This window comes from Ornithorhynchus anatinus, chromosome 4 (genome assembly GCF_004115215.2).
Source record: "Ornithorhynchus anatinus isolate Pmale09 chromosome 4, mOrnAna1.pri.v4, whole genome shotgun sequence".
NCBI lineage: Eukaryota > Metazoa > Chordata > Mammalia > Monotremata > Ornithorhynchidae > Ornithorhynchus > Ornithorhynchus anatinus.
This window is the reverse complement of record NC_041731.1, coordinates 71,738,696-71,747,761: the sequence shown is the minus strand read 5'-3', so window position 1 is coordinate 71,747,761 and position 9,066 is coordinate 71,738,696.

Sequence of the window (9,066 nt, the reverse complement as noted above, 5' to 3'; positions counted from 1 at the left end):
TGTATCCCATTTGAGGATTAGATAAACTCAGTGCTGGTAGGTATCATGTCTGGGAAAAGTAATTGAGGGGATTTGTTAAACACCGGCATAAAGGTCAGGTCTTCTGAGATTAGCGGGTCAATTATTTTTGCTAGGGCTTCAACCTCAATGGTGAAAAGGGTATTTAAGAATACGTATATGTGACTGTAAGCCCGTCAAACGGCAGGGACTGTCTCTATCTGTTGCCGACTTGTTCATTCCAAGCGCTTAGTACAGTGCTCTGCACATAGTAAGTGCTCAATAAATACTATTGAATGAATGAATGAATGTGTCAGTCAGTCAAGCACATTTATTGTGAGTTTTCTATATGCAGAGAACAGTACTAAGTGCATGGAGAGTACAATTTAACAGTATGATAGACATATTTCTGGTCTGTTACAATCTCTTTAAGATTATCATTCATCTATAATATTTATATAGAGGTTTAGAAACTGCTTAGACCTAGACATCCAGTTTTCCCTCTGCATAGCTATGAATCTCTACTGCAATGTACCTTCTGTATATTCCTGAATTTACTCTATTGCTGCTCCTCAGGCTTTGATGGACATCTCATAAGGGTCATGAGGATTCACAAGGATTTTTGATGCTTTGTTTCCTAGTGACAGTAACTTTTAAACATCAGAAGCAGTACATTAAAATGCTTCCATTGTTTTTGCTAGAAGATAACTTAATAGGCAGTCTTAACTGCTTGGCACTTGGCATGGAAACATCTATTACGTGGTAGAGAGTGTACTTACTGTGATCAGTACTATTTGTAGCAAGAAACATAAAAAAGAGTGATAAGAACCTTTTTAAAGCTATGGATGGGTAAGAAGATCAGTGTTTTGAGTTTGTTTAGGCATTGTTGCAAGAGTGAGTTATGTTTTGCCCAAATTCTTTTCTTCCTTTATGCCAGCTTACGTAACTGCCAGTCCTAAGAACACTGTCACAGTTTATACCAATTATCTTGTAGTTTATTATTTGTACTTATAATTAATCTGCTTGAAGATGACAGTTGTCAATCAGGTCAAACACAAAAGTGCCATCCACATATCCTGAATCATTCATTAATGAGGGGAGAGACCCTTATGAGCTAGACACAAGAGACCCCAGTGACATTCTGTAGAATTCAACTCTCGTTATGTGGAGCAGCCATTTTGATTTTACTGCCTGACTACCATTAGTCCGGCATCCAATTTCTTTAGACTTTGGACATTTAGACTGGTGTTTATCTTCCTCGCATATCCATATACACATTCATATCTTTACATACTGCCTGGTCTCAGTCCCTCAGATGGACAATGAACGTAAATGAAATTGAAGTGATTAGCTGCCCTTCATTTAAGCAACAGGTATAATATAACACTACATAAACTCAGCTCTTTTTTGTTTTAGTCCATGGTCTTTCGCATCACTAGACATGGTGTTCTTTGTACATTTTGGTCTTTGTTAAATAAAGACATTTTTTCTGGTTTAGATGATTCCTCATTGGTGAATTTACTATATTAATAAAAATTCAGATTATGTTGATTGAGGGGAAGAAATAAATGGATGAAGGGACACCAACCTACATTCTGGAGGGTAGAGTATGTAATTAGGATTTCCAGGGTAGGAAGTGCTAGGAGTTTCTCTAATGTCACCATGATAATAATGACAAATGTGTGATTTCACTTCTTAGGATGGGTAATGTAGCCACATTTGAGTCATGTACCACCAATCCAACATCAGGCATCCTGCTTTCACTTGATAGATTGATTGATGGACAGGAGCTCAAGAATTATCACCCTGATTTTACGTCCTTACTTTACCACTGGCATGGGTGTCCTCATGGTAGACTTCGGAATCTGCTCAGATCAGCAATGGGGGATAAGGATTGGAAGAAGAATGGGGGAACAGACTTGTTGATTAAGAGAAGCAAACAAGTAAGTAAAAGCCAGAAACCTACTGTATTTTCCCTTGAGTCACACTTAGCTGCATTCTGATAGCAAAGTGGGTGCTCTTGCTTTTTTTTCTTATTGGTATTTAAGTGCTTACTAAGGCACTGTACTAAACTCTGGGGTGGATACAAGCTAATGAGGTTGGACAGAGACAGCCTTAATCCCCATTTTACAAATAAGGTAACCGAGGTACAGAGATATTAAATGACTTGCTCGAGGTCACACAGTAAATGGATAGCAGATCCAGGATTAGAATCCAGGGCCTCTGACTCCTAGGCCCACGCTTCTTCCACTAGGCCATGCAGTTCTAATGTGATCCCCACTTTCATCTCCCACCCCTTATAAAAAAAGATCTAGTTTTAACCCCCCTTTCATCTGACTGTAAAAGGGTCTGAAAATCCAGGATTCAATGAGTTCCATCAGCTTCAAACATCTGTGCAGCTCATTTAATGTTGACAGGTTATCAATATATGATGCCATCTGGACTATTATCAGTATTTAGGTAAAATCTGTCAGATAAAGGAGGAAATGTCAAGGGGTCCCTGCAGAATTCCTCTAACAGCTGGGCAAAAGGAGCATTTGTTCTGGTCCATCTCCCTTGGGCAATTCCCTGAGCAGACATCACCCTACCATGACCATTCAGGAAATATTCACACACTTTTGTTACTATCTCCTCAAAGTGTGATCTTCCAGGCTAAAAATAGTCGTGCTAGTTAGAAAGGGAAGATCACTCAGTGAAAGCATAAAGAAGAGAATTTTGAAAGAACCACACTATCTTCTAATGGCCTGTCCTCCATCGTCCCCAAACATTGAAATTTGTTTTATGCTATGGGGGAAGAAATGAATCAAAATGTCTTGGCTAGTTGAAGTTATGGTATAGCTAAAAGTGATTTAAAATACTCCCTGAAGTTTCCACACTTGTAATGTTTTAATAAGAAGCTCTGTATTCTTTTAAAAGTGACTCCGAGTTTGGGGATGGTTAGGGTAGATAGAAAAATTAGATTCCAAATTGTTATTCACCTAAGGATGGTGCTGACCATGAAGTTTCTTTCTTCACTGAATCACTCAGGAAAATCAACCACCTGTGGTCAGGACCTTTCATCTTTCTGCTGCTTTTGTCAAGCCAATTGTTGCTGTCCATAATATAAACCAGATTGTCAATTGATGTGAGGAATCACAATCCAGTATATAGCTTTCAAACAGTCTTAAAGTGATTGTTAGACTTTAAATCGCATCATTTATTACATATAGACTTTCCACAGTCGACAAGACACAGTTGAAAGCTCTTGCCAGGAGTTTAAAGCTTTCAAGAAAGTTCAGTAAAAACACTAGCTCTTACAAATGTGTCACCCAAGTACTGTATTTTTCCTCAGTAGTATCCTAAACAGAATTTTTGAGCATTATTGGTCTTCACCTCGCAGTCATCCCAAATATGAAGGAGTTTATCATATGACATTTTAAAAACAAATTTCATCACAGAAACATAAAATATATTTGTTTATTTTTCTCTTCTAGCCAGGAAAAGAAGCTTGTTTCTCTCAATTGCCAGATATTTTGGAGTGAGTCAATCTGGTAATCATGGGTTTAGCTTAGATCTGACATGTGTAAGTGTGATATCAATTTCCTGGTCCCTTGCTAAATCAATTTTAAACCAGTTACAAGTTGTAGTTTAATTTGACCCTGATTTTTAGTAGTAATAAAATGAAAATGCATACATAAATGCTAAATAGGCCAATGTTGTTTGTAATATATCCTTTAAAAGCTTTTTTTTTCCCTTTGCAATACTTTCACAGTACTTTACTTTTGCTTTAATGCTTCAGCTATGAGAGTTTGGCAATTTATTTCATGATTCAGGATATGCAGGTATAGAGAATAGAACTCTATGACCACCTTAACTGAACTCTAGAATAGTTAGGGAACTGCTATAGAATAAATGTCAAATCTACTGGGTATTTTAAACCCAGACCCAGACTGGAAGGATAAACTGCCCCTTTTCCTCTGCTGCTCCTCCCCCCGCATCGCCCCAACTTGCTCCCTTTGCTCGACTACCCTCCCCACCCAGCAACACTTGTTTATATATGTACATATTTATGATTATAACTCTATTCACTTTTATTAATATGTACCTATCTTTAGTTCTATTTATTTATAATGATGCTACTAATGCATGTTTACTTGTTTTGATGTTTGTTTCCCCCCTTCTAGACTGTGAGCCCATTGTGGGGATTGATTGCTTCTATTTGTTGCTGAATTGTACTTCCCAAGCACTTAGTACAGTGCTCTGCACTCAGAAAGTGCTCAATAAATGCGATTGAATAAATGAATGTGAAGACCTGCCAATTACTGTTACTATACTAATTTTTTTATTTTATTTTCCACATTTGCACCTTTCTTTCTCAATTTAATGGCATGCCTTCCCTACCAAGTGGAATGATGAAGGAAAAATTTCACCTCTTTGTTCCAGAAATTCCCTTAGAGGCTTTGACAATGGCTATGGGCTTTCAAAATAGTCAGTAGCCCAAGAACAATAATATGTTTCCTGATAAAATAGCAGACAGGAATAGGAGGTAGAAGGGGAAAATCCTGGACCTATTCTGGGGAACCACTTTTTTGGGGGAAAAGTATATAGGAGAGAGAAAGTTTTACTACTTTGCCTTCAAAGTAGGTGAAAGGTGGGATTGGAAAAACCTTCCTTATACATGTGCCTTAGCTGAATGACTGTTTAGAATATATGCTCCAGCCCATGGAATGCTTTTGGCTTGTTTGTTTTAATGTTTAGAATTTTCTTCACCCCAATCCAAATTGCACTGGATAGTACCTAAGTTGAAATAATAATAATAATAATGATGGTATTTGCTAAGTTCTTACTATGTGCTGGGGGTTGGTGGGCAGGGGAGGTTTAGTTGGCAGAAGTCATCTATAGTTGACTCCATTTAAGGTTTCAAAGATGAAAGCCCAAACTTTACCTAGTTTCCTAACTTTAAATAGAAAGAGGAACTTATTAGCTGAAAATGGTCCAGATGATAGTGAAAATGTGGTTACATTTGATATGAATTATACCTTTTTTTGGTCTTGTCTTCAATGGGCATAGGGATCTATTCCTATGTGATTTAGTTTTCTGTCCATTCGTGTCTGGGAAGGGAAAAAGACATATCCTCCTCATTGAAAGAGAATAGCATTGTCAGTGAATTTTTCATATATCACAGGGTGGCTGAAAAAGCCAATACTTGACTGTCACCCACACTGTTAATCCATAGATAAATAGCAAATACCAGCCAATAACGACACCTTTACCTAAAAGCAAATGGGCATTTGGGAAGGAATTAATCTTGAACTACAAGTATGACGTCTTCACAGCATTTTTTGAAGGAAAGAACTGGTTCTTTCATAGTAAGAATCCATCAGACTTTTGCTTCAGATTGGTTTGTTCTACTATAAAATGTAACATTTCATAGGGCAGATACAAATCACAGATTTTAAAGGAAGCTAATACCCATATCTATGTGAACTTATTTATTCTTCTTTCCTAATAGAGGCTACTTAGCATTTTAAATGAATGATTCAAAATATATCAGTACAACACAAACAGCAATATGTATCTGTAAGTGCACAATAAGTGCTGATGGTAATTGCAGCAGATGAGGAAAAAAAATAATTACCATCAAGGAATTCACTGCCTAATGTAGGGAGACAGCTGTACTGTCACCCGAGTTTCTCAGTTCCAAGTCCCTGCCCAAAGAGCTCCTAGCGTCAGGCCCTCCTATGTCCTGCTCTTTCAGGCACAGTGCTCACCTAGCCCCCAAGATGGCAAAGGGTCTTCCTCTCCAACTACCTCTACACTAATCTTTCTCTCTGATTGCCTCAGTTTCCCTCAGGGAGGGGCACTAAGGAATGACTTTCCTGGGTTCTTCTACCTTCCAAGTGTAAGGACCAGCTGGATCCGCCATTACATCAATAAATGTAGACACACTTGTAAGTATAATATAAGACCATCTGGATGGGCTAGGAAAGGATTCGTGTATAAATTAAGCTTTAAGAAGTATTGTGAAGAGCAGGGAGTCATGGCCAGATTCACATAGATGTGAAGTAAGTGGTCAACTCAAAGTGGCATGCAGCAGGAGAGGAAAATTGCTTCTTTGACCCTCTCAGGAAGGATTATGCTTGGGATATTCAAATAGCTACCACATCTGCTCAGAGAACCTGCAATTGACCCTTCTGCTACAGACATTTTTACTGCAGTAGCTTTCAGGTCCTCATCCCCAGAGGCCCTGAAATAAGGGAATATGTAAAGAAATTTGGTATTTTTTTTAATGGGAGCTGTGGGACAGCAGGAAGCCATCTGATTTGGTGGGCATTTATTTCCAAAGAGCTGATTCAACTAGCCCCCACAATGATTCAGAGCTGGCCACCTATCACAGCTTCTGAGAGGCGGTTCCTAAGTGCTCTTGCTTGTACTATCTCTCCCTCCTGTATTGCCCATGCCCTTGGACTTGTATATTCACTTTATATTCACCGCACCCTTAGCCCCACAGCACCTAAGTGCATATCCATAATTTATTAATCATTTTCATGTCTGCCTCCCCATCTCAACTGAAAATTCCTTGTGAGCAGGGAATGTATCTGCCAACTATTTTGTACTGAACTCTTCAAAGACCTTAGTACAGTGCCCCACACATAGTTAGCACTCAAATATATTGATTGATTTACTGATTCCCTTCAGTCTAATTGTAGAAAAGTGATCAATTTATATTTCTATCATTTCTCCTTAGTTAAGCCCTAGATGGATTGCACATTTACTTTCTGAAGAAGTCCAGAACAATTCATAGGAAGAAAGAAAAGTTGTAAAAAATATGGCAAGAGAAGCAAAGTATAGTAGCATAAATTATCTTGAAGATTTTTTACTAGTTGTTAATGGTTTGATTAGGATAAAATTGTACCAATTGATATATACTTAGGTGAGAATTCCAAAGTATTACAGATATATCAAATTCTCCATTCTATAATTTGCACTTGCCAAAATGTGGTACCTAAATAACTGTCATTTGGATTTTAACACCAATGACTGAGAAATTGTACCCACGCAGTCGGTTATGGCTTAGAAAATTGATTTGCAAATGAAAGCCAAGGCCCAGGTATGTGCTCATTTGAGGAGCTGATGTATTTTCCACATGCAATTCCTAACCTTGTTTATTTTTCTGTCTCTGCATCATAAAGTTCCTAAAGTCTGTGATCAAAAAGCCACCCCCTCATGATCTCTCCCCCTACATTTTTCTTACTCAATAGGCCCCTTACTTAGCCAGAGTAGGGTCTGTTTCTTTCTCTGGAACTCATCAGAGAATGAAGAAATTCAGGACTGGATAACTCAGGTCGCAGTAATCTTAAGGAAGGAAGTGTATCTGTCAATTTGGCCCCTAAACCATGACTATGTAGCATAATTTGGGATTTTGTTTTCCTCAAAACATTTTTTCTGCCTTCCTTGTCAGACAACAGATCCTTGGCCATTCTATCATATATTCTCTGTAATGACCTACCAAAATGACAATGAAATGACTATTAATTCATTGCTGAAAGACTGACCCTTCTAGGACCTCATTGTTAATGATCCTGTTTTGCCAGGTAAATAGCTTTCAAAAGATATTAATGAAAGGCCAGGAGATGTAGGACTGCTATGCTAGCTCTATAATTCATGGTTGTATAGTTGTAAGCCTTGAGACTTTCAGTTGTGTGTGATGTTCTTGCCATATTGCCACTACCCAGAGCTTGGCACATAGTAAGCACTTAAATACCACCACCAATATTTTCTTGCTTTGTGTTTTCTTATTTCAGTTTTCTATTTATTTCTCTATTAGTGCATCACTGGAGAATGTACCACATTACATTACTAATTAGTAATTAGTGACATTACTAAGCTCTAAGTGACTATAGCATATTTTGTTCAGAATAAGCTTCCCCTGGTGCAGTTTGGGCATTACCTCAAATTCTAGGCTTATCATTGGTTTAAAGTCCAATTGTCTCTGTGAAGTGGCTTATAATCATCTAGTTCTAGTCTGTTCAGGGCTGAATTCTCACCCTCTTCTACCTCCTGCATAACTCTGTCTGGGATTTTCAAGGCTACATTTAGTCTGCTGGAGACTAAATTCTGGAGACTCAGTTTCTAATCCCAGCCTGAAACACCAATCTAAAATATTTACTGAGCATTTACTCTGCTCTGAGCATTGGGAGCGTTTGGGAGAGCACAACAGAAAAGACACTGTCCTGGTTCCTGGTTCCTGAAGACCTTACATTCTATATGTCAGTATAGCATCTGCTGAAAAGTCTCATCCTGATTCACTATATTGCAGATTAGAAAAAAATCAGGCAAGATCAGACCTCAATTCTGATGATCTACCACATCATTGTGAAGCAGGCTTAGGACTTGGTTAATTTCTCAGGGCAGCCAATCTCCTTAGTGTTGCTAATTTCCCTATTTACAGATGACAGAAAATGTTTTTTTATAGAGTCTGTCTTTGTATTTGGTTTAGAGCTGGGTTCTAATTCCAGTTCTGTCAAGCATACCTACAGTTTATTTTTGTCTGACTCCAGCCCTCTTACTAGATTGTAAGCTCCAACACATTCTGCACACAGTAAGGATTGAATAACTCACTTTGAATTGACTCACATTAGGAATGTTATTTTACCTCTTTGGGCCTCATCTGTGAAATGGAGATTAGATACCTATTCTACCTATGTCTTAAGCAATGAACTTGAGTGACCTAGATTCTCTGATTTGATAATCTCATGTTTATCCCTGCACTTTGCACAGAATTTGGCACCCAGTATGTATGCAATCAACTGAGTGCTTACTGTGTGCTGAGCACTGTTCTAAGTGATCAGGAGGAAGCAATGCAACAGACATCTTCCCTGCCCAAATGTATTTTACAGTCTAGAGAAGGAACTTGCAGCCTGTACGAGAGAAATACGAGAGGAGTGGAACTTCACAATGATTACTGTAGGCATTTTCTTTACCTTCTTTCTGAAAGCGGTCATCACTTCAGTCTATATTTCCACTGCCCATATTATCTTTCTGCAGAAATTCTCTGGGCATGGCTCTCCCCTCCTCAAAAATCTCCAT